This window comes from Loxodonta africana, chromosome 16 (assembly GCF_030014295.1).
Source record: "Loxodonta africana isolate mLoxAfr1 chromosome 16, mLoxAfr1.hap2, whole genome shotgun sequence".
NCBI classification, from domain to species: Eukaryota; Metazoa; Chordata; class Mammalia; order Proboscidea; family Elephantidae; genus Loxodonta; species Loxodonta africana.
The window spans coordinates 57,512,341-57,536,517 of NC_087357.1; positions in this window are offsets into that span (position 1 = coordinate 57,512,341).

The following is a 24,177-nucleotide window of genomic DNA, read 5'->3' on the forward strand; positions in this document are numbered from 1 at the left end:
GGAGGAAATTCAGATTTAACGGCATTGTTTCCACTTTCTTCAGCACCCGATAGAATCTTAAGAGTGGGTCTGGCTTCCATACTTCACAAGTTTCTATTGTTCCCTATCCCATAGGCTTCCCTTTTTAGAGATCATTGCAACAGCAACATTGCTTTCAGGCAGAGCAGGGGGCGAATTGGCCTCTCAGCTTTATCACCAACTACTCGCCTCGCAAAGGCAGCTAGATTGCTTCGAGTCAGCCGAGGGGTGGAGTTTGAAACGCCGGGCTTTCTTAAAGGGTCCACGTCATGGTAAGCTTAAGAATGTGTTGGTCTTGAATAGGATTTAGAGGAAATCTGCATTTTGACATGGTAGTTGTTGGCAGTAATCGTATTTAGGAGACTTTGGGGGGAAAGCCATCTTCTAAGGCTTCCCTGCTGATACAGATGGGAATAAACTGGGGAATTTTTTTTCCCCTGTGGTTTTTATTGTGATTGCAAAGCAGAAGCATGTCTAATTTTCTACTTCTTGTAAAAGTGAGTCCCCTTATAAACAGGCCATTTATCACAACATTGGTTCAGTAATAGCCTTACAATGGAAACACCAGTTACAAAACCGATAATATTCTAAAGCTCCTTCTCGGGTTTGGAGGGGAAATGAATCAGAAGAATAAATGGTAGTGTGTGTTGCCTGGAGGAAGGAGAAGCAAATGATGATCACCTCTACTGGAGAAATAATGAAATTTAGCTTTGCCCTAAATTCAAGCTGCAAAAATGTTAGGAAAAAGGAAAAGAGCCGTCTACTAGCAAGGCACAATATCAAAATCTTTGTCTAAGGCCATTTTTGCAGCTGATTTACTCCATGGCCCTAGAGCTTTAGTGTTTTCAACAGTGAAATAAAATAATATCATAAATCATAGGGAAATTTGTTGTTTAATTTGTAATGGCTATAAATAAATTGTACGTATCCAGTTATATTTTAACGTCAGATCAGAGTGGTTTTCTTCAAACTTCAAAAGCATTTGGTGATTGCAGTACCCTGTGTTATGGTTTTGAAAAGAATTGGGGTGAGCCAAGTATGACAGAGTGTCATAATTTAGATAAAATCATAGGAGAATGTGCTACCATTTCTTGAAAAGAAAGGTGATAGTCTTTATTTATATTTAAATGTACCTTTTATTTAGAGGTTGTATCTAGGCCCTAAGACTAACACAGACTTTCTCAACTTTAGGACTGCTGACACTTGAAAGCCAAAACCGTTGCCATCAAGTCGATTCTCACTCATAGTAGGTAAAACTGCCCCATAAACTCGTAAAAATACCAGACTTAATGGTCTGACTCTAGGGGGACTCTGGAGGTCATGGTCCCCAGACCCTCTGTTAGCCCAAGACTGGAACCATTCCCAAAGCAAACTCTTCAAATAGGGATTGGACTGGACTATAAGACAGTAAATCATGCTGGTGAAGAGTGAGCTTCTTGGCTCAAGTAGACACATGAGACTATGTGGGCAGCTCCTGCCTGGAGGTGAGATGACAGGGTACAGGGGGACAGGAGCTGCTTGAATGGTCAGGGGGAATACAGGGTGGAGAGAAGGAGTGCTGTCTCATTTAGGGGAGAGCAGCTAGTAGTACATAGCAAGGTATGTATAAGTTTTTGTATGAGAGACGGACTCAATTTGTAAACTTTCACTTAAAGCACAATAAATTAAAAAAAATTAAAAAACTGCCCCATAAGTTTCCCAAGGCTGTAAGCCTTGCAGAAGGAGACTGTCACATCTTTCTCCCTTGGAGCAGCTATGGGTTCTAACCACCAATCTTCAGTTACCAGCCGAGCTCTTTAACCACTGTGCCACCAGGACTCCTTACACTTAAAAAGGGCCAGATAATTGTTTGTTACGGAGGGCTGTCCTGTGCATTGAAGAATGTTTAGTAACATCCTTATCCTCTACCTGCTAGATACCAGAAGCACTACCCCTAGTTGTGAGAACCAAAGATGTTTTCAGACACTGCCAAGTATCCCCTTGGAGGCAAAATTGCTACCAGTTGAGAACCATTGATTTAGTAGAACAATTACTTTTGCAGAGCAAAGGTAGGCCCTGCTGAGAGTGGCTCTTCTGGCAGCACATTGTTTAAATACCACAAAGCCATCAAGAGAGTCTACCTCTCAGTTCATATTCCTGGTTTTAACTAGCCGGGAGATCTTGGACCCAAACAACCAGGTGCATATCTCCTACTATTGCTGACTGCAGCCATCCTGTTTCCTTAATATGTTTTTTCAATATTTTGCACTTACTAACCTCAAACTAGCCTTGCTCACACAACATCTCACCTTGGCAAGAGATCATGGCTTAAAGGTTAATTACATAGCTCATCTCTACCTTTCTCTTGCTTGTCTTCACTCAATAGTAGTTTACAGGAGTCTTAACCATCTCTACAAACCACAGTCTCAAGAAATAAGTTATCACCTAAAGTAAACCAGAGGGTAATCAAATAAGAATTTCAGTAAAAAATGAAGCATATGACTTATGCATCTGGAGATTTGGCAGCCTCCAAGATCTAAAACTAGTCTCGACACGGAACATCTAGAAATGCTGACCAGGAAATGCTTTTTAAATCCCATTAAATACACAGCACAGCTCACAAGAAAGTAAGAAAAATCCTAGGGCACAAAAGCAAAGAGGAAAATTGGAAACAACCCAAATGTCCAGTGAACTGGGTAAGTAAATTCTATTATATTAATGCAATGGAATAATAAACAGCAATGAGAATGAATGAACCACAACTACCTGAAGCAACATGAGTGAGCCTTGCAAACATAATGACGCCAGACACAAAAGAGTATATCCTGTATAGTTCCATTTATATAAAGTTCAAAAACAGGCAAAATTAATCTATGACATTAGAAGTCAGGATAATGATTCTCCTTAGACGGGAGTAATGACTGGAAAGGGCAATAGGAGATTTCTAGTAATTTCTGTTACTTGGTTTTTTTATTTTCTTGATCCAGGCCATTGTTTACACAGGTGTGTTCACTTGTGAAAAGGTGTGAAATTATATACTTAGAATTTGTGTACTTTTCTGTAAGTTATCCAAAAAAAAAAAAAAAACACACAAACCCATTGCTGTTGAGTCTATTCCAACTCATAACGACCCCACAGGACAAAATAGAAGTGCCCCATAAGGTTTCAAGACTGTAATCTTTACAGAAGCATGCTGCACATCTTTCTCCCACAGAATGGCTGAACTGTCAACCTTTTGTTAGCAGTCAAGTCCTTAACCACTGTACCACCAGAGCTCATTTACATTCATTTAGAGGTTTTACGTTTATCCTTTATACTACCTACAAGATCCAGAAATCCTCAAGGTGAGATATTATCTTAAAAATTGAACTGACATGGGAACTGTTGGTGGTTGAGTATTTTGATACAATTTTCTGTCAAACAGGGCTAGACTTACCGCCAGTAAACAAGCAGTGGTCACTCATGTTAGTCAAAGACTAGTTTATTTAGTCATTTTTGTAGCTGCAGAGTGTCTTTTTTTCTGTCTTATTCCAATCACAAGCATGGAATGGCTTTATCTCATCATTGCTTTTATTCTGTGAGCATCGTCTTCATTCAGTTGGAAACTCATGGCCCTCTTTTCCAGCTGCCAGCTGAACAAGTGATAGAATAATCAGCAAATTGGGCACAGCTGAAGAAAGAATTAGCAAAGTAAAAGATTGAGCTAAGGAAATTCTGAAAATGCAGTTGTCATGGATTGGTTTATGTTCCCCCAAAAATGTGTGAATCAACTTGGTTAGGCCAGGATTCCGAGTATTCTGTGGTTGTCTTCATTTTGTGGTTGTAATTTTATGTTAAAGAGGATTACGGTGGGGTTGTAAGACCCGTACCAGGTCACATCCCTGATCCAGTGTAAAGGGAATTTCCCTGGGGTATGGCCTACACCCACCTTTTATCTCTCAAGAGATAAAAGGAAAGGGAAACAAGCAGAGAGTGGGGGACCTCATACCTCCAAGAAAGCAGTGCCAGGAGCAGAGCGCGTCCTTTGCACCCAGGGTCCCTGTGCCTGAGAAGCTCCTTGACCAGGGGAACATTGAGGACAAGGACCTTCTTCCAGAGCCGACAGAGATAGAAAGCCTTCCCCTTGAGCTGATGCCCTGAATTTGGACTTTTAACCTACTTTACTGTAAGGAAATAAATATCTCTTTGTTAAAGCCATCCACTTGTGGTATTTCTGTTATAGCAGCACTAGATAACATACAGACACACAGAGATGGAAAAATATAAGAGCAGATAAGAAACTTAGAGAATACAATAAGAAGGTCCAACATATATGTAATAGGAAATAGAAAATAAAGTGGAAGAATAGAGAGACAATATTTAAAGTGAGAACTTTCCAGAATTGATGGAAAATATGAATACTTATATTCAGGAGGTAAAATGAGACTGAAATAGGATAAATACAAATACTGTTGAATCAAGATAAACATATACTGATGAAAACTCTGAAGAACAAATGCAAAAAAGAAAATTATGTGAAATCAGAAAGAAGAGAGAAAACAGGGATTACCTACAAAGGACAATTACCTACAATTGGAGTGTCAACAGATTTCTTAATAGCGACAATAGGAGCCACAAAACAAATGCAACAATAACATTAAAGTGCTTATAGAAAATAACTATACTGGGAATTCTCTGTGCAACTACACTATCACTCAAGAATAAGGATGAAATAAAAATATATTAGACAAATACTTGTCTGTCAGACTCCAACTGAAAGGAATTTTACATGTTCTTTTAGAAGGAAAGAACGAGATATGAGAAAGAACAGAAACTTGGAAGGAAGTGAATAAATTTAAAAAAGCATCAACTATATATAAATATAAACTTATGCAAAATAATAGTGATGACTCATGGGAATTTAAAAACAAACAAAAGTAATAATTACTATTTTAGGGAAGATATAAAACAACAGCAAATGGGTAGAGGAGAATTGGAGTTAAGGCCATCTAAAGCCTTTACCTACCACAAGTCTGTCAGTTTTGTCATACTGTACCAGCTTTCTTGTTACTACAGTGTTGGAAGCTATAACACCAGTATTTCAAATACCAGCGGGGTTACCCATGGAAGGCAGTTTTCAATGGAGCTTCCAGACTAAGAGAGACTAGGAAAAAAGACTTGGCAATCTACTTCCGACAGCTAGCCAATGGAAACTCTATAGGTCACAACACAATAGTGTCTGATACGGTGTGGACCAGGCAATGTCTTGTTCTGTTGTACATAGGTTGTCATGAGTTGGAGCTGACTTGAGAGCAACTGACAACAACAAGGAAAGACTTTGTTACATTCTAAAGGAGGGGGAAGATAGCACAGTCTCAGTAGTAAATGTTAAAATTTGAAAGTAAACCACTAAAAGAATAAAAGAAATTGAATTTTTAACTTCTAAATCAGTTAAGGGGAATAAAAGAAAACACTTTATCAATCCAATAGGAAGTTAAAAAATAAAGAAGAGAAAATCAGAATAAATAGAAATAACCCTCACAAACAAAAAGATTATGGAAATATATCAGGAAGTGAAATCATTGTAACTGAACCTGCCTTTTAAAACACAGATTGGGCAAATCCACTGCAAAACACCTCTTTAAAATGTTAAAAAGCAAAGGTATCACCTTGAGGACTAAGGTGTGTCTGATCCAAGTCATGGTATTTTCAATTGCCTGCAAAAGCTGAACAATGAATAAGAAAGACGGAAGAAGAATTGATACATTCGAAGTGTGGTACTGGTGAAGAATATTGAATATACCATGGACTGCCAGAAGAAGGAACAAATCTGTCTTGGAAGAAGTGCAGCCAGAATGCTCCTTAAAAGCAAGGATGGCAAGACTTCTTCTCGTGTATTTTGGACATGTTATCAGGACAGACCAGTGCCTAGAGAAGAACATCATGCTTGGTAAAGTAGAGGGTAAGTGAAAAAAAGGAGGACCCTCAACAAGATAGATTGACACAATACTGTAACAATGGGCTCAAAAAACAATATACCAATGATTGTGAGGCTGGCATAGGCCTGGGCAGTGTTTTGTTCTGTTGTATGTACAGTTGCTATGAGTCAAAACCAGCTCAACAGCACGTAACAACAATACCAATTAAAACACAGAGATTATCAGATTGAGAAAATGAAAGAAAGAAAAAATTAAAAAAATCCAGCCATATGCCTTTACAATTTACAAGGAACTAAAACTGAGGACTTAAGAATTTGAAATTAAAGGGATGAAAAAATATATATAACATGCAAATACCTACCAAAAAAAGTTGTAGAAAAATTAAAAAATCCCCAAAACATTACAAGATATTAAACAAGGTAAACACTTAAAAATTAAAAGAGTAAATGACTAGGAAAACATAACAATTCTAAATTTTCGTGCACCTAATAAACCCAAACCCATAACTTCAAATATATAAAATAAAAATAAAGAGAATTATGAGGATAAATTGACAAATTCACAATATAGGCAACCTTAGCACATGTCTCGAGAGATTAAGTAAGTAAAAATTTAAAAGAAAGGCAGGACCAAGGTGGCAGAGTAATCAGACACTTCCAGCGATCCCTATTACAACAAAGACCTGAAAAAACAAGTGAAGCGATTATATTTTTGACAAACTAGGAGCCCTGAACATCAAAGGCAAAGTTAGAAAATAGACTGATCAGCAGGGGGAGGGAGAGACAGTTCAGAAGCAGAGAGGAGTTGCCGAACCTGAATCACCAGGAATCCTCAGGCACCATTCCCGGGAGCGGTTGCGGTGGACTGGTGGTAGCATTTGGCCACAGTTTCCTCAGGGAGAAACAGCCAGCCACACAGCCTACTCACACCTCCGGAACTAGAGAAGAACGGTGCTCTCGGCAAAAGCTAAGTACTTGCATACATTTTACTGCACCCCCATCCCCAAGCCACCTTCACTGGCTGTCGATTTCCCTGGGCCTGAGATAAGTCCTGCCGAGCATCCTGAGCTATTCTCCCAGTCTTGGAGAAGGAATAAATTCACAACTGTGGGAAAATATAATCTGCCAACTCCTCTAACCTGGGGAGCTCAGGACAGAAGCTGCTCCTGTCCAGGCATAAACAGTCCATGGACTTTGAATACCTTTCCCCCCTGCATGGACCTGTGTGGGCCTATTTCAGAAGAAAAGGCTCTTGTTGGCAGACTGCAACTATTTCAGCTGAGTGGTGGAGAGGTGGGTGTTTGATGTTTGACACTGCTTTGCCTATTAAACAGAGTCCTCACCTACCCACATCAGAGGCCTAAGGAGTGGGCCTAAGGCTCCACTCATGTCACCCAGCCGCCCACGCCAGGAGTCCAAGGATAACTAGTACCTCCCAGTCCTTACAACCAAAAACATTTGGTGGACATGGTCTAGCTGTGCACTGTAGGGAAAATGGATACGCTTTCCTCACAGACACTCAGGGGATGATTGTTAGCCCCTTGCCTTGTTCAGAGAGTGACTCCTTGCTGCAACCAGGTACCTGTACCTACACCAAACATCCCTGCCCCTCTAAGACTGTAGGACAGAGCCTGTACCACACACTTGATGACCAACAACCTGGACACCTGAGCTGAATCCATACAAGGAAAGTAGATGGATTCCTAGGCTGATATACCTGATAACAGCTCTAGCCACCTGGTGACAGGATGTTAGAGTTTCAAAGGTTAAAATAATCGAGCTAGCTCACTCAAGCAGCCTATTTAGGCATATCAAAACAAAACAAAGAAAGAAGCTAGGATACAGTAAGCAAACATAAAATATACTAATACAATAACTGACAGATGGTTCGGAGGCCACAGTCAATATCAAATAACATAATGAAGCAGACCATGATCACTTCAACAAGCTCTCAAAACAGACTCAAGAGATCTTCTGGATGAAGGTAACTTCCTGGAATTACCGGATGCAGAATACAAAAGATTACTATACAGAACTCTTCAAGACATCAGGAACGAGATCAGGAAGAAGATCAAGCAATACGCAGAACAACCCAAGGAAAGCACAGATAAAGCCGTTGGAGAAATTTAAAGATTATTCAAGAACATAATGAAAAATTTAATAAGCTGCAAAAATCCATAGAGAGACAGCAATCAAATTCAGAAGATTAACAATAAAATTACAGAATTAGACAACTCAATAGAAAGTCAGAGGAACAGAATTGAGCAAGTGGAAGGAAGAATTGGTGAGGTTGAAGATAAATCACTTGGCATCAGTATATTAGAAGAAAAATCAGATAAAAGAATTAAAAAAAATGAAGAAACCCTAAGAATCATGGGGGACTCTATGAAGAGAAATAACCTATGAGTGATTCCTGTACCAGAACAGTGAGGGATAATGAAAACTACAGAGAGAACTGTTGAAGATTTGTTGGCAGAAAACTTCCCTGATGTGAAAGATGAGATGATATCTATCCAAGATGCTCATCGGACTCCACATAAGGTAGACCTTAAAAGAAAATCACCAAGACATGTGGTAATCAAACTTGCCAAAACCAAAGGTAAAGAATTTTTATTCCAGCTAGTGATAAACGAAAAGCCACCTACAGAGGAGAGTCAATAAGAATAATCTTGGACTACTCAGCAGAAACCATGCAGACAAGAAGGCAATGGGATGACTTATATAAAGCATTGGAGGAAAAAAAATGCCAGCTAAGAATCATATATCCAGCAAAACTGTCTCTCAAATATGAAGGAATTGAAATTAGGACATTACCAGATGAACAGAAGTTTAGGGAATTCGTAAAATCCAAACCAAAACTACAAGAAATACTAAAGGGAGTTCTCTGGTTAGAAAATCAAAAATATCAGATATCAACCCAAGACTGGAACACTGGACAGAGCAATCAGATGTCAACCCAGATAGAGAAACCACAAAAATAAATCAAGATAAAAAAATGCTCAAAACAGGGAAACAGCGATGTCATTATGTAAAAGAAGACAACACTAAAAAAATAAAGAGAGACTAAGAAATGTAGCCATAGATCTTTCCTACAGAGAGGAAGAGAAGGCAATATAAAGAAATAAAAGTTAGGTTTAAACTTAGAAAAATAGGGGAAAATATTAAGGTAACCACAAAGGAGACTAACAATCCTACTCATCAAAATAAAATACAAGAAATAAATACTCAGCAGAAACAAAATCAACAACAACAAGTAAGAGGAAAAGACAATATATAAACTATTCAGCAGAAAAAATTAAGTGGGAAAAAGAAACTGTCAACACTCAAAAAAGACATGAAAATGACAGCACTAAACTCATAAAAAAAAAAAAAAAAACTCATACCTATCCATAATTACGCTGAATGTAACCGGACTAAATGCACTAATAAAGAGACAGACGGTGGCAGAATAGATTAAAAACCATGATCCATCCATACGCTGCCTACAAGAGACACATCTTAGACTTAGAGATACAAACAAACTAAAACTCTAAGGGTGGAAAAAATTATATCAAGCAAACAACAATCAAAAAAGAGCAGGAGTGGCAATATTACTTTCTGACAAAATAGACTTCAAAGTTAAATCTACCACAAAGGATAAGGAAGGACACTATATATTGATTAAAGGGACAATATACCAGGAGGATATAGCCATATTAAATATTTATGCACCCAATGACACGGCTGCAAGATATATAAAACAAACTCTAACAGCATTGAAAAGTGAGGTAGCACCATAATTATAGTAGAAGACTTCAACACACCACTTTCGGTAAAGGACAGAACATTCAGAAAGAAGCTCAGTAAAGACACCACAGATCTAAATGCCACAACCAAGTTGACCTCATAGACATATACAGAACACTCCACCTAACAAGAGCCAAGTATATTTTCTTTTCTAGTTCACATGGAACATTCTCTAGAATAGACCACATATTAGATCATAAAGCAAGACTTAGCAGGATCCAAAACACTGAAATATTACAAAGCATCTTCTCTGACCATAAGGCCATCAAAGTAGAAATCAATAATAGAAAAAGCAAGGAAAAGATATCATACACTTTGAAACTGAACAATACCCAAAAAAGACTGGGTCATAGAAGATGTGAAGGATGGAATAAAGAAATTCACAGAATCCAATCAGAATGAAAACACTTCCTATCAGAACCTTTGGGACACAGCAAAAGTGGTGTTCAGAGGCCAATTTATATCTATAAATGCACACATCCAAAAAGAAGAAAGGACCAAAATCAAAGAAATATCCCCACAACTTGAACAAATAGAAAGAGAGCAACAAAAGAAACCCATGGGCACCAGAAGAAAACAAATAATAAAAATTAGAGCTGAACTAAATGAAATAGAAAACAGAAAAACAATTGAAAGAATTAACAAGACCAGAAGCTGGTTTTTTGAAAAAATCAACAAAATTGACAAACCACTAGCCAAACTGACAAAAGAAAAACAGGAGAGAGAGCAAATAACCTGAATAAGAAATGAGAAGGGCGATATTAAAACAGACCCAACAGCAATTAAAAGAATCATATCAGATTACGACAAAAAATTGTACTCTAACAAATTTGAAAACCTAAAAGAAATGGATGAATCTCGAGAAACACACTACCTACCTAAACTAACACAAACAGAGGTAGAACAACTAAACAAACCCATAACAAAAAAAGAGACTGAAAAGGTAATTTAAAAAATTCCCAACAACAACAAAAAAAGCCCTGGCCTGGATGCCTTCACTGCAGAGTTCTTCCGTACTTTCAGAGAAGAGTTAACACCACTACTACTAAAGGTATTTCAGAGCATAGAAAAGGAAGGAATATTCCCAAACTTATTCTATGAAGCCACCATATCCCTGATACCAAAACCTGGTAAAGACACCACAAAGAAAATTACAGACCTATATCCCTCATGAACTTAGATGCAAAAATCCTCAACAAAATTCTAGCCAATAGAATTCAACAACATATCAAAAAAATAATTCACCATGACCAAGTGGGATTCATACCAGGTATGCAGGGATGGTTCAACATTAGAAAAACAATTAATGTAATCCACCACATAAATAAAACAAAAGAACCACATGCTCTTATAAATTGATGCAGAAAAGGTATTTGACAAAGTTCAACATCCATTCATCATAAAAACTCTCAGCAAAATAAGAATAGAAGGAAAATTCCTCAACATAATAATGGGCATCTGTACAAAGCCAACCGCCAACATCATCCTCAATAGAGAGAGTCTGAAAGCATTCCCCCAGAGATCCGGAACCAGACAAGGATGCTCTTTATCACCATGCTTATTCAAAATTGTGCTGGAAGTCCTAGCCAGAGCAATTAGGCTAGATAAAGAAATAAAGGGCATCCAGATCGGTAAGGAAGAAGAAAAAGTATCTCTATTTGCAGATGACGTGATCTTATACACAGAAAACCCTAAGAATACGTAAGAAAACTACTGAAACTAATAGAAGAGTTCAGCAGAGTAGGAGGGTACAAGATTAATATACAAAAATCAGTTGGATTTCTCTACAATAACAAAAAGAACATCGAAGAAGAAATCGCCAAATCAATAACATTTACAGTAGCCCACAAGAAGATAAGATACTTAGGAATAAACCAGAGACGTAAAAGACCTATACAAAGAAAAGTATAAGACACTACTGCAAGAAACCAAAGGAGACCTACATAAGTGGAAAAACATACCTTGCTTATGGATAGGAAGACTTAACATTGTAAAAATGTCTACTCTACCAAAAGCTATCTACAGATTTAATGTAATTCCAATCCAAATTCCAATGACATTTTTTAATGAGATGGAGAAACAAATCACCAAATTCATATGGAATGGAAAGAGCCCCCAGATAAGTAAAGCTTTAGTGAAAGAGAAGAACAAAGTGGGAGGCCTCACTCTACCTGATTTTAGAACCTATTATACCACCACAGTAGTCAAAATAGCCTAGTAAAAAAAAATTTTTTTTTTTTTTTTACTGGTCCAAAAACATATACATAGACCAATGGAACAGAATTGAGAATCCAGACATAAATCCAACCACATATGAGCAGCTGATATTTGACAAAGGCCCAAAGTCAGTTAAATGGGGAAAAGACTGTCTCTTCAACAAATGATGGTGGCACAACTGGATATCCATCTGCAAAAAAATGAAACAAGACCCATACCTCACACCAGGCACAAGAATGAAATCAAAATGAATCAAAGACCTAAATATAAAACCTAAAACGATGAAGACCATGGAAGAAAAAATAGGGACAATGCTAGGAGCCCAATACATGGCATAAACATTTACAAAACATTACTTGCAATGCCGAAGAGAAACTAGATACCTGGACGCTCCTAAAAATCAAACACCTATGCTCATCCAAAGACTTCACCAAAAGAGTAAAAAGATTACCTACAGACTCGGAAAAAGTTTTTAGCTATGACATTTCCTATCAGCAGCTGATCTCTAAGATCTACATGATACTGCAAAAGCTCAACTGCAAAAAGACAAATAACCCAATTAAAAAATGGGCAAAGGATATGAACAGGCACTTCACTAAAGAAGGCATTCAGGTAGCTAACAGATACATGAGGAAATGCTCACGATCATTTGCCATTAAAGAAATGCAAATCAAAAATACAATGAGATTCCATCTTACTCCAACAAGGCTGGCATTAATCCAAAAAACACAAAATAGTAGATGCTGGAGAGGTTGTGGAGAAACTGGAACACTTATACGCTGCTGGTGGGAATGTAAAATGGTACGACCACTTTGGAAATCAATTTGGCACTTCCTTTAAAAGCTAGAAATAGAACTATCATACGATCCAGCAATCACACTCCTTGGAATATACCCGAGAGAAATAAGAGCCTTTACACAAACAGATATATGCACACCCATATTCATTGCAGCACTGTTTACAATAGCAAAAAGGTGGGAGCATCCAAGGTGCCCATCAATAGATGAATGCTTAAATAAGTTATGGTATATTCACACAATGGAATACTATGCATTGATGAAGAACAATGATGAACCCATGAAACATTTCATGACATGGAGGAATCTGGAAGGCACCATGCTGAGTGAAATTAGTCGCTTGTAAAAGGACAAATTTTGTATGAGACCACTATTATAAGAACTGGAGAATTAGCTTAAACGGAGAAGAAAATATTCTTTGATGGTTATGAGAGTGGGGAAAGAGGGAAGGAGAGGGGTATTCACTAATTAGATAGTAGATAAGAACTATTTTAGGTGAAGGGAAAGACAACACGCAATACAGAAGAGGTCAGCACAACTGGACTAAACCAAAAGCAGAGAAGTTTCCTGAATAAACTGAACACTTTGAAGGCCAGCGTATCAGGGGCAGGGGTTTGGGCACCATGGTTTCAGAGGACATCTATGTCAATTGGCATAATAAAATCTATTCAGAAAACATTCTGCATCCCACTTTGGAGAGTCACGTCTGGGGTCTTAAACACTAGCAAGCAGCCACCTAAGATGCATCAGTTGGTCTCAACCCACGTGGAGCAAAGGAGAACACCAAAGACACGAGGTAATTATGAGCCCAAGAAACAGAAAGGGCCACGTAAACCAGACACTCCGTCAGAGTGAGACCAGAAGAACTAAATGGTGCCCGACTACAACGGATGACTGCCCTGACAGGGAACACAACAGAGAACCCCTGAGGGAGCAGGAGAGGAGTGGGATGCAGACCTCAAATTCTTGTAAAAATACCAGACTTAATGGTCTGACTGAGACTAGAAGGACCCCAGAGGTCATGGTCCCCCAACCTTCTGTTACCCCAAGACAGGAGCCATTCCTCAAGCCAACTCTTTAGATAGGGATTGGACTGGAATATTGGATAGAAAATGATACTGGTGAAGAGTGAGCGTCTTGGATCAAGTAGGAACATGAGACTATGTGGGCAGCTCCTGTCTGGAGGGGAGATGAGAGGGCAGAGGGGGGCAGAAGGTGGCCAAATGGACACGAAAACAGAGTGGAAGGAAGGAGTGTGCTGTCTAATTAGAGGGAGAGCAACTAGGAGTATATAGCAAGGTATATGTAAGTTTTTGTATGAGAGGCTGACTTGGATTGTAAACTTTCACTGAAAGTACAATAAAAAAAATTAAAACACAAATATTACACAAAGATTATACATAATATCTAAGATATTTACATATGTGCTCAGCTTTGCAAAATGTACAATTAAAACACTTAAATGACGTTTATTGATAACAAAAAAAAACATGGAATTATTCTTAAAATAAAAAAAAAGAGAGACAAAAAAAAATGTGATAAATTTAGTGAGGCCAGTGAATAAACTATATAGGTATAAGTGACTAGAGATAAATTTTGACCAGATTTTAAATTTTTTTTTTTAATGCCACAGTAAGGAGTCTGAATTTTATTTTACAGAAAGTAATTCCAAACAGTTTTTTTGTTTCTTTCTCTCTGAGCAAGGGAGTGGTATATTCAGATATTTTAAAATAGAGACATCATAACATTTTACCCCAAATATTTTTCCTATGTATATATATATATAACCACAATACAATTATTATCGGTGATAAGATGAACAGTTACTATTCCTTTAATATCATCTAATACCCCGTTAATATTAAAACCTTCTCAGTTATCTCCAGTGCGTCTTTTACAGTTGGTTCTATCCAAAGCAAGATCCAATCAAACAGAACACATTACATTCCATTTGGTTGTTTTGTCTCTTCAGTCTGTTTTACTATAATAAACCATTTAATTGCTTTTTTGTATATGAGTAAAATAATGAAGACACTTGTAGAATGCCCCACTTCTATATTTGCTTAATTTTTCCTTTTGATATTATTGTAATTTTTTCCTCTGCCCTCCATTTGTTGTTATTAGTTGCTATTGAATCAGTTCCCACTGAATCAGTTCCCACTTACAGCAATCCCACCATGTATGTCAGAGTAAAACCCATAGGATTTTCAAGGCTGTGACCTTTTGGAGGAAACCCTGGTGGAATTAGTGGGTAAGAGCTATGTCTGCTAACCAAAAGGTCAGCAGTTTGAATCCACCATGGTGCTCCTTGGAAACAATATGAAGCAGTTCTGTTCTGTCCTATATGGTTGCCATCAGGCCTGCCTCTCAAGGCCCCTCTGGGTGAGTTCAAACCACCATATTTTAGGCTAGTAGTCAAGTGCTTAACCGTTTGTTCCACCCAAGGACCCCCTCTGCTCTCTATATTTGTTGTAAATTGGAATTCAGGTCTAAAGCTTGTTTAGATTCAGGTTGAACATTTTTGGCAATAATACTTCATAGGTGATGCTGTGTGCCTCACATTGCGTTTCATCAGGAGGCACACAATGGTTATTCTTGACTAAAAATGAATGCTGAGATTAATCACTAGGTGAAGGTGGTATTATGGATTGAATTGTTTCCCCCCTAAAAATGTGTTGAATGTTATGGATTGAATTATGTCCCCCCAAAAATACTTGTTGTAAATTCTAACTGCTATGCCTGCGGTTATAATCTCATACAGGAATGGATTGTCTTTGTTATGTTAATGAGGCAGCATTAGTGTAGGGTGTACCTTGCGTCAATCTCATTTGACATGTAAAAGTAATTAAACAAGCAAGCAGAGCAGAAATGGGGGAAGACAGAGATGCCAAATCACCTTAAAATTGCCCAGGAGCAAAAGCTGGAAAAAATAAGGACTTTCCTCCATAGCAGACAGAGAAAGCCTTCCTCTAGAGCCAGCACCCTGAATCCAGATTTCTAGTCTCTTAAGCTGTGAGAGGAAGCCCTGGTGGCATAGTGGTTAAGAGCTATGCTGCTAACCAAAAAGTTGGCAGCTTGAATCCACCAGGTGCTCCTTTGAAACTCTATGGGGCAGTTCTACTCTGTCCTATAGGGTCACTATGAATCGGAATCAACTCGACAGCAATGGGTTTGTTTGTTGTTTTTTTTTTTCTAACTGCCAGAAAATAAATTTCTGTTTGTTAAAGCCACCCACTTGTGGTATTTCTGTTATAGCAGCACTAGATACCTAAGACTCCCTTGAACTTGCGGATGTGATCCTGTTTGGAAATAGGGCTTTCCTTTTATTATATTAATGAAGTCATACCAAAGCAGGGTAGATTGGAAACCTAATCACTTCTGAGTTTTTTAAAGACCAGAATAGATGCACAGACAACCACTGGGGAAGACAGCCACCAAAGAACACCAAGGTAATCTTTCAAAGGTAAGTTTGAGGTTAAAAACATACTATAACAATAAAAGGCAAAATATACAATAAAGAGATCATTGGCATGAGTCTATGTGTATTACATTTTCTAATATCAAATAGAGAGCAAAAATTGCTGAAACTACAAATGGAAACTGACAGAACCATTTCTAAGAAATCGATTATACAGGTTTGCAAATGAAAAGCTCAATACATTTCCCTCAAAAGAAATTATATGAACTATGTTCTATGGTCACTATGTCAAAAAATTTTTTAAGGTAAGCAGCAAAAGAAAATTTCCTATCAACTGGGAAATGTCAAAATGCTCTCCAACAATTTTTTTTTAACATTTAATATTGAGGAAAATTTTAAACAGGTACAAAAAGTAGATTAGATAATTTAATACACTCTCATTCATATATCACCCAAAATCAACAGTTATGAACTCATGGCTAATCTTGTTTTATTCGTATCACCCTCATCTCTCCCGATGCATATAATCTGGAGAATTGCCTTTTTTTTTTTTTTTTTTGGTTCATGTGATTTTTCAAATTGTTCACTGTGATCACTTTATTTTTTTTCTTTCCTTACCTTTTTCCCCCAAAGGTCATCATTTTAAAAAGAAATTTCACTAAGATCCTCAGAAGTTAACTATTTAAGAATGAATTTCTTTTACTAAGTAAACTACTAATTACAATATTTAAAGACATTGGATTCCCTATTCCCCACAGGAAGAAATATTAGAACGTACCAAATGTTCACAATATCAGTACAGTATTTCCTTTGATTAGCAAATTATATAGAAAGGTTCTTAATATTTCTACAATTTGGTCAGGAATGGGGGCAGCATAGGAAAAGCTACATAGGAAATTGAATTAGGTAGTTTTTTGTTTGTTTATTATGTTATAATTACAGGTTCCATAACAGTCCAACATGGATTGAATTATGTCCCCCAAAAATATGTGTATCAATTTGGCTAGGCTGTGATTGCTGGTATTTGTGACTTTCCTACATGTTGTAAATCCTGCCTCTATGAAGTTAATGAGGGAGGATGAGCGGCAGTTGTGTTAGAGAGGCAGGACTCAATATACAAGATTGGATTGTGTCTTCAGGCAATCTCTTGAGATATAAAAGAAAGAAGAGAGCAGAGAGACGGAGGAAACTCATACCACCAAGAAAGCAGCACTGGGAGCAGAGCGAGTCCTTTGGACCGGGGGTTCCTGTGTGAAGAAGCTCCTAATCCAGGGGAACATTGATGAGAAGGCCGACAGAGAGAGAAAGGCTCCCCCTGGAGCTGACACCCTGAATTTGAACTTTTAGCCTACTTCTCTTTGTTAAAGCCATCCACTTGTGGTATTTCTGTTACAGCAGCACTAGATAACTAAGACATTCCCTAAAATGAATATTTATTGAGGGTTATTCCAACATAAGTTTTAGATTTTGCATATTCTTCTTTAATAAAATATTTATTTATTTATTTTTGTTTACTGTGGGAAGAAACAACTATGAAAGAAAAACCAGTTCGCTTTTTTCACTTTCATATATATATATTATTTTCTCCCACAATTCCTTGTGACTTGGCTTTTTAAGTAAGATGACTTTATTAGACTATAAAAGTTACCAGACATAATGTAATTTTATGGGTGATAATCTTACATTTTTGCCAGTAAACCTCCATTTGTTCCAACTGGTTATTTATTCGTTTAATGAAGTATACTATAATCTGATTCTTTAAACAATGTTTGTAGCTACACTTTATGATAATGAGTTATTAGCCAGTTAATTGCTGCTTTTTGAAACTTTTTTGTTCTTCAGGGTGGTGAGTTTTCAGTTTTATTCTTATGTAATGACATAATAATTACAGAAATAAACTGTATTTTGTAGATTGTAATTAAAGTTCTGTTTTTCCTTTCTTCTACTGAGAATATTAGAAACAGCTATTTGCTTTTGGTTTGGGGAATTTTTACTCTATTTCAAAGATTAGAAATAAAATCTCTCTAATAAACCATTAAAAAGCCTCATTTTTTAATTAAAGGGAAATAATTAAGCCCGTGTTATACTTTTTTTTTTTATACCTTTTTAGTAGAAAACGTAGTTCAGCACCAGTTGATGAGGACAAATGCTTCTTTACAAAAGAATGTCAGTTAACAAATGTAGAAGAAATGATATAATTAGAAAGGCAGCGCTCTGCATGCCACTGCCATCGGGTCGATTCCAACTCATAATGACCGTATAGGATAGAGTAGAACTGCCCCACAGAGTTTCCAGGGAGCACCTGGTGGATTCAAACTGCCGACCTCTTGTTTATCGGACATAATACTTAACCACTGTGCCACCAGTGTTTCCCAAGGGTCATTAGTGGGTGCTAAATAAATGAAGAGAAGTTTAATGGAAAACAGGATATTTCCATGATGCCAAAATATTTCCCCAGATAAATGGAAAAAAAATACCTTTAACATGAAGCGACCTAACAGTCACCACCTTAACTATGTCATTAAATTTAGAAATACTAACAGTGGGACAGGCAGACATTATATATCTACTAATAGGGTGCAGTGTGAACTACACAGCATTGTGTATGAAATATATATGCCAAAACTGTTTAACCCAAGTTGAATCAGGCCTTTAGACCAAAATTTCATTTTCATTGTAGGAAATGCAGTGATAGAGAATCAAGTTGAACAATGCCACAAGGAAGTAATAAATCAAATCCGGGGGTAAGATATCTTACGACACAACTGCCTGGTCTCACAAAATTAGTCTACATCATAAGACAAAAAAAGAGTGGGAGCAATAACCTAGATTAAAAGATATTTAAGAGGCATAGCAACCAACTTGAATAGATGAGACTTCTTCAGATCCTAGTTTAAACACACACACACACGCACACACAGTGGCCCAGAGTTTCTCAACCTCAGAAGGATTGACATTTTGGGGTGGATAATTCTTTACTGGGGCAGCGGCAGGGGCGCCCTGTGCCTGAATTTTACCCAGATACCAGGAGCACCTCACCCCAAGTAGTAACAACTGAAAATGTCTCCTGGGGGTCAAAATTGCCCTGGGTTAAGAACCACTGGTCCAGCCACTGGAGAACACAGCTATTATTCCTAATTTAACAAAGAATAAAACTTTTCACCTTGGCACCTTGGGAAGAGCTGATTGCTCTGCATAATAGAGGAAGGGTAATTTGTTGTTCAAGAATGGAGGGGTGAGGAGGAGAGTAAAGAGAGGAAGCACACCCAGGGATAAAGGCAGGACTTCCCACTGATGCATTCAGATTTGAACCCCTGCTGAACATTTGCATTTCCACCCCACAAATACTGAATCAGAATCTACATTTTTTACTAGCTCCTCAGGTGATTCTTACGTATAATACATTTTGAGAACCACTGCTCTGCTAATGGGAAACCCTGGTAGCGTAGTGGTTAAGTGCTATGGCTGCTAACCAAAAGGTTGGCAGTCCGAAACTACCAGGCCCTCCTTGGAAACCCTATGGGGGCAGTTCTACTCTGTTCTACAGGGTCACTATGAGTCGGAATCGACTCGATGGCAACGGGTTTGGTTTGGTTTGGCTCTACTAATAGAGCCCTGGTGGTGCAGTGGTTAAAGCACTCGACTGTAAACCGAAAGGTCGGTGGTTTGAAAACACCAGCAGCTCGTGGGGAGAAAGATGTGGCAGTCTTCTTCTGTAAAGATTTACAACCTTGGAAACTCTACGGGGTCACTATGAGTTGGCATCGACTTGACAGCCTTGGGTTTGGTTTGGCTCTACTAGTCGTTCTCAGAATTAGTCCCTAACCAGCAACATTGTTAGAGACTTGTTAGAAATGCCATTTCTCATCAGGGGTTCGAAAGTGAAGAACCCCTTCGAAGATCTGCTGAAGGAATTTCAGGACAGAAATGTCAAATATGTGATTGTAGGTTCTGCTGCTCTTTTTACTCTGCAACAGACTTCAATCAAGTTTATTACATCTAGGAAAGCTTTTGGTGAGTTTGTTTGTTTTGTAAACCAAAGAAAGGGACACAGCTCCTCATCTGAGTTGACACAGTGGAAACACTTTAGCTTGTGCAGAAACAGGAGCCCAGAGGCAGCGGAATCCACGGAAACCTCATCCAGGGTCCAGACTGTAGACTGAAGCTAATCTGATCAGGTTCCTAAGATCCTGTGAGATCCAGCTGACATCTATGTATTATGTACAGCCTAAACATCAGAGTAGATTCCCTGGGTGGCGTGAAGGGTTAAACGCTTGACTACTGACAAAAAGACTGGTGGTTTGAACCTATCCAGAGGCTCCTCAGAAGAAAGGCCTAGCCATCTTCTTCGAAAAGGTTGCAGCCTTGAAAACCCTATGGAGTGCAGTTCTACTCTGCAGTGGGGTTATCATAAGTCAGAATCCACTTAATGGAAACTGGTTTGGGTTTGATTTTCTTAAATATCAAAGCATGAATGGACTATAACCTCTCTAGTTTGGGGCATCTATAAAAAAATTTTTTTTTTTTATTCATATGCCCTAATATTATTCCCCCAGCCACATTACGGCTGATTTAGGGAATAATATTGGAGTCATTATTCCCTGTCCTTGAGCATAGAGAATGTGACCCAGCTGGAGCTGGGCTCACAAGGGCTCACAAGGACACATCAACTGAGCCCTGAGATAAAGACAATAGATGGGACAATCCTGGAAATTATCTATTAGGGAAGGAAAGTATCTTTTAGGGACCCTTTCACAGAAGCCAGAACACAAAAGACTTTCCACTCTTATCTTTTTCCTACTAGCTTTCGGTGAATAGAAAACTTGTTGAACCAATGAAGACCCTCCTTGACTGTCATTACTGAAACCTGTACCAGCCATTGTTGAAAGACAATTCAAAATTAAGACCACAGTTTCTAGCCAAGCTATGAAAAGGTGAAGCTTTCAATGACTTTGCCCATTTTGTAATGTTAACATATACTGATGACTTTCTAACTTTATCTGGACTTGGGTAGACATGGCTGTGGCAGCATGCTTGTCCGTTTTCCCATTCTTGTCTGTTCTGTAATATTTCCTTGGACTTGGGCAGACATGACTCTAGCAACACGCTTGTCTGCTTCCCGCGTTTGCATTTTTGAATATATGCTGAATAAAACTTTCCTTTTGCTTTTACTAAACTTCGTGATGTTTTTTACCCTACAACACAGCGACAATTCCTTTTTTTGTGAGAAGCATTATTTCATAGTTAAAAGCATTGACTCTAGAGTTAGACTGCTTGAATTCAATCATGGCATTGTCACTTTACCTCTGCAATCTTTGCTCCTTTATCTCTTTGAACTTCAATTTCTTCAAATGTAAAATAGGGTTAATAATTTTATCTACCTCATCAGGCTACTTGTGAGGATGAGATGAGTTAATGTACATAACTCATAGCAGAGACTAAAAAAATATACCTCAATATAACCCATCACCGTCACCACCACCTGTTGCTGGCCAGTCGATTCCAACTCTTAATACACTATAGGACAGAGCAGAACTGCCCTATAGAGTTTCCAAGGCTGTAATCTTTACGGAAGCAGATTGACACATCTTTCTTCTGAAGAGCGACTTGTGGTTTCAAACCACCAACCTTTGGGTTAGCAGTTGAGCACTTAACCACTGTGCCACGAGGGCTCCTATTTAGCCCATACTCATCTCATTTCTAAAACCTGCATTTTCTTCCACGTGTTCTAAGTTTCGTAATTCTCTTATCCTGGGTTTATACCGTTTTGTTTTTTATTGGGGGGAGGGGGTTTGGCCGTAAGTGGGGGATTTACATTCATCTCTCTTTAACTTCACGTTGATAAGATCATGGCACCCAGAATCAGATAACTTTGATTTTAATTTCAGCTCTACCTATCTCTTCTGTATTCAGTCTGTATGCTGAGCAAATAATCCAAGAATCTGGATTATATGAAGAAGAATGCAGTACCAGGCTTGGAGGAAGACTCGTTAATAACTTATGTTATAAAGATGGCACAGCCTTGCTTGCTGAAAGTGAAGAGGACTTGAAGCACTTATTGATGAAAATCCAAGACTACAGACTTCACTATGGATTACACCACAATATAAAGAAAACAAAAATCCTCACAACTGGACCAATAAGCAACATCATGATAAAAAGAGAAAAGATGGAAGTTGTTAAGGATTTCAATTTACTTGGATCCATAATCAATGCCGATGGAAGCAGCAGTCAAGAAATTAAAGTATTATTTAAAACCCCGTTTGTGACCCCTCGCAGGTGGTATCAGAAGATGGGGATGGGAAGGTGTTGAAAGGCGGGGTGCAGGAGGTGGGACAGACACAGTCTGTCTGCCCCATACTAGCAGTGGGGTACAATTTGGCCCAGTTCCCCCGGGAGAGCTTTACCCACTCCAGGAGGCGCCAGTCTCTGATGTAGATGGGCCAGCTCAGATAATGTGAGTCCATAATCCGTTCCTGGCGTCCAACTTGTAAATTAAACTGGAAATGAAACATTCTAGAGTATTGGTCAGACCCACATACTGTGACTGAACAAATTTAAGGTCTTTACCAACAGAGATCGGGCAAAAGAGGCCGAGAAAAGAAGACCAGACATAAAGACGCAGGCCAGTTTACTGGCCGATGCTCTAAGATCTTCTGGAGCAAGATGATGAGACCAAGGTAAGGACGGGCTCTGACTTAAAAAAACCAATATGCTTTTTGGAAAGAGGAGGGACACTGGAAAGATGAGTGCCCCCAAAAAGGAATGGAAAACGGCCAGGCAAGATTGAAAGCGGGGAGCAGCTTTTTCAAGGAGTTATCAAAGAACAGGAGGAAGACTCTGAATGATGGAGACTGGAGGAGACAACTTTTAACTTCCCTCCTGCCGACCGCCTGGTGAAAGTTACGGTAGGAGGACAGCCAGGAGACTTTTTGTTGATGCTGGGGCAGCCTTCTCGGTACTCACCCAAAATTCTAAAAGGACTGCCTTGACCAGCAGTACTCAAGTTGTCGGAATGGCTGGAAAAGAGGTGGCTAGATCTTTTTGCAGCCAATGGACTGTGAAACAAGAAAAGCTAAGCTATCTCACCAGTTTCTATACATGCCTGAATGCTTGGTCCCCCTTTCGGGGGTGAGATTTCCTAAGTGAAGTGTATGCTAAAATCTCTTTTGATGAAAAAGTCCTGTCTCTGACAGTACCACCAGCAAATCCCTGGAAATTGCTAGCAGCTCTTTTAGCACTCACCCAACTGGTGCTATCCCCAGAGTCTGTCTGTTTCACCCACTCTTCAAAGAGTGGTTCATGCAGTGGCCCCGTGAGTTCAGGCCAGTGGCTAGCCAGGATGAGTTCTGACTGTCCTCCCTGTGACCCTGGAGCTGTTACCCAACGTCATGCCTCCTCCTATTAAACAAGTTGAGGCTCGCCTGGGGCTGCAGAGACTGATCGCTTCATAACTAGAGTGGGGACTATTGCTGGAGTGCCAATCCCCATACAACACTCCTGCCCTCCTGGTAAAGAAGGCATCGACTGGTGAGTACCATTTTGTTCAAGACTTGTAGGCTGATAACAAAGTCGTGAAGACCTTACACCGGGCAGTCCTGGACCCAGAAACCCTACTATCGGCTCTCCCACCTTCCTGTACTCATTTTACCTTTTTGGATTTAAAAGACACTTTCTTTTGTGTCATGCTGGCCACTGAGAGCTAGCTGATGGTTGTTTTCAAATGAGAAGGGGACAAAAGAAAAAACAGCTCTGTTAGGCTACCCTACCTCGAGGGTTTAAGAACTCCCCCACTATTTTTGGAACAGTGCTGGCCCAAGATCTACAACGATTACCTCCCTTCAGCTGAGGAATGGTCCTCCAATATGTGGACCTCCTGCAGGGAACAAGTCTGAGAAAGACTCTTAGAAATACTGTGACTGTCTTAAACTTTTTGGACTGAGCATTTTTAAGAAAGTTGCAAACTAACCTCTCCATCAGGCTACTCAGGGGGCAGAGAGAGATCCTTTCAAATGGACTCCTGAGTGTCAAGGAGACTTTTTGTG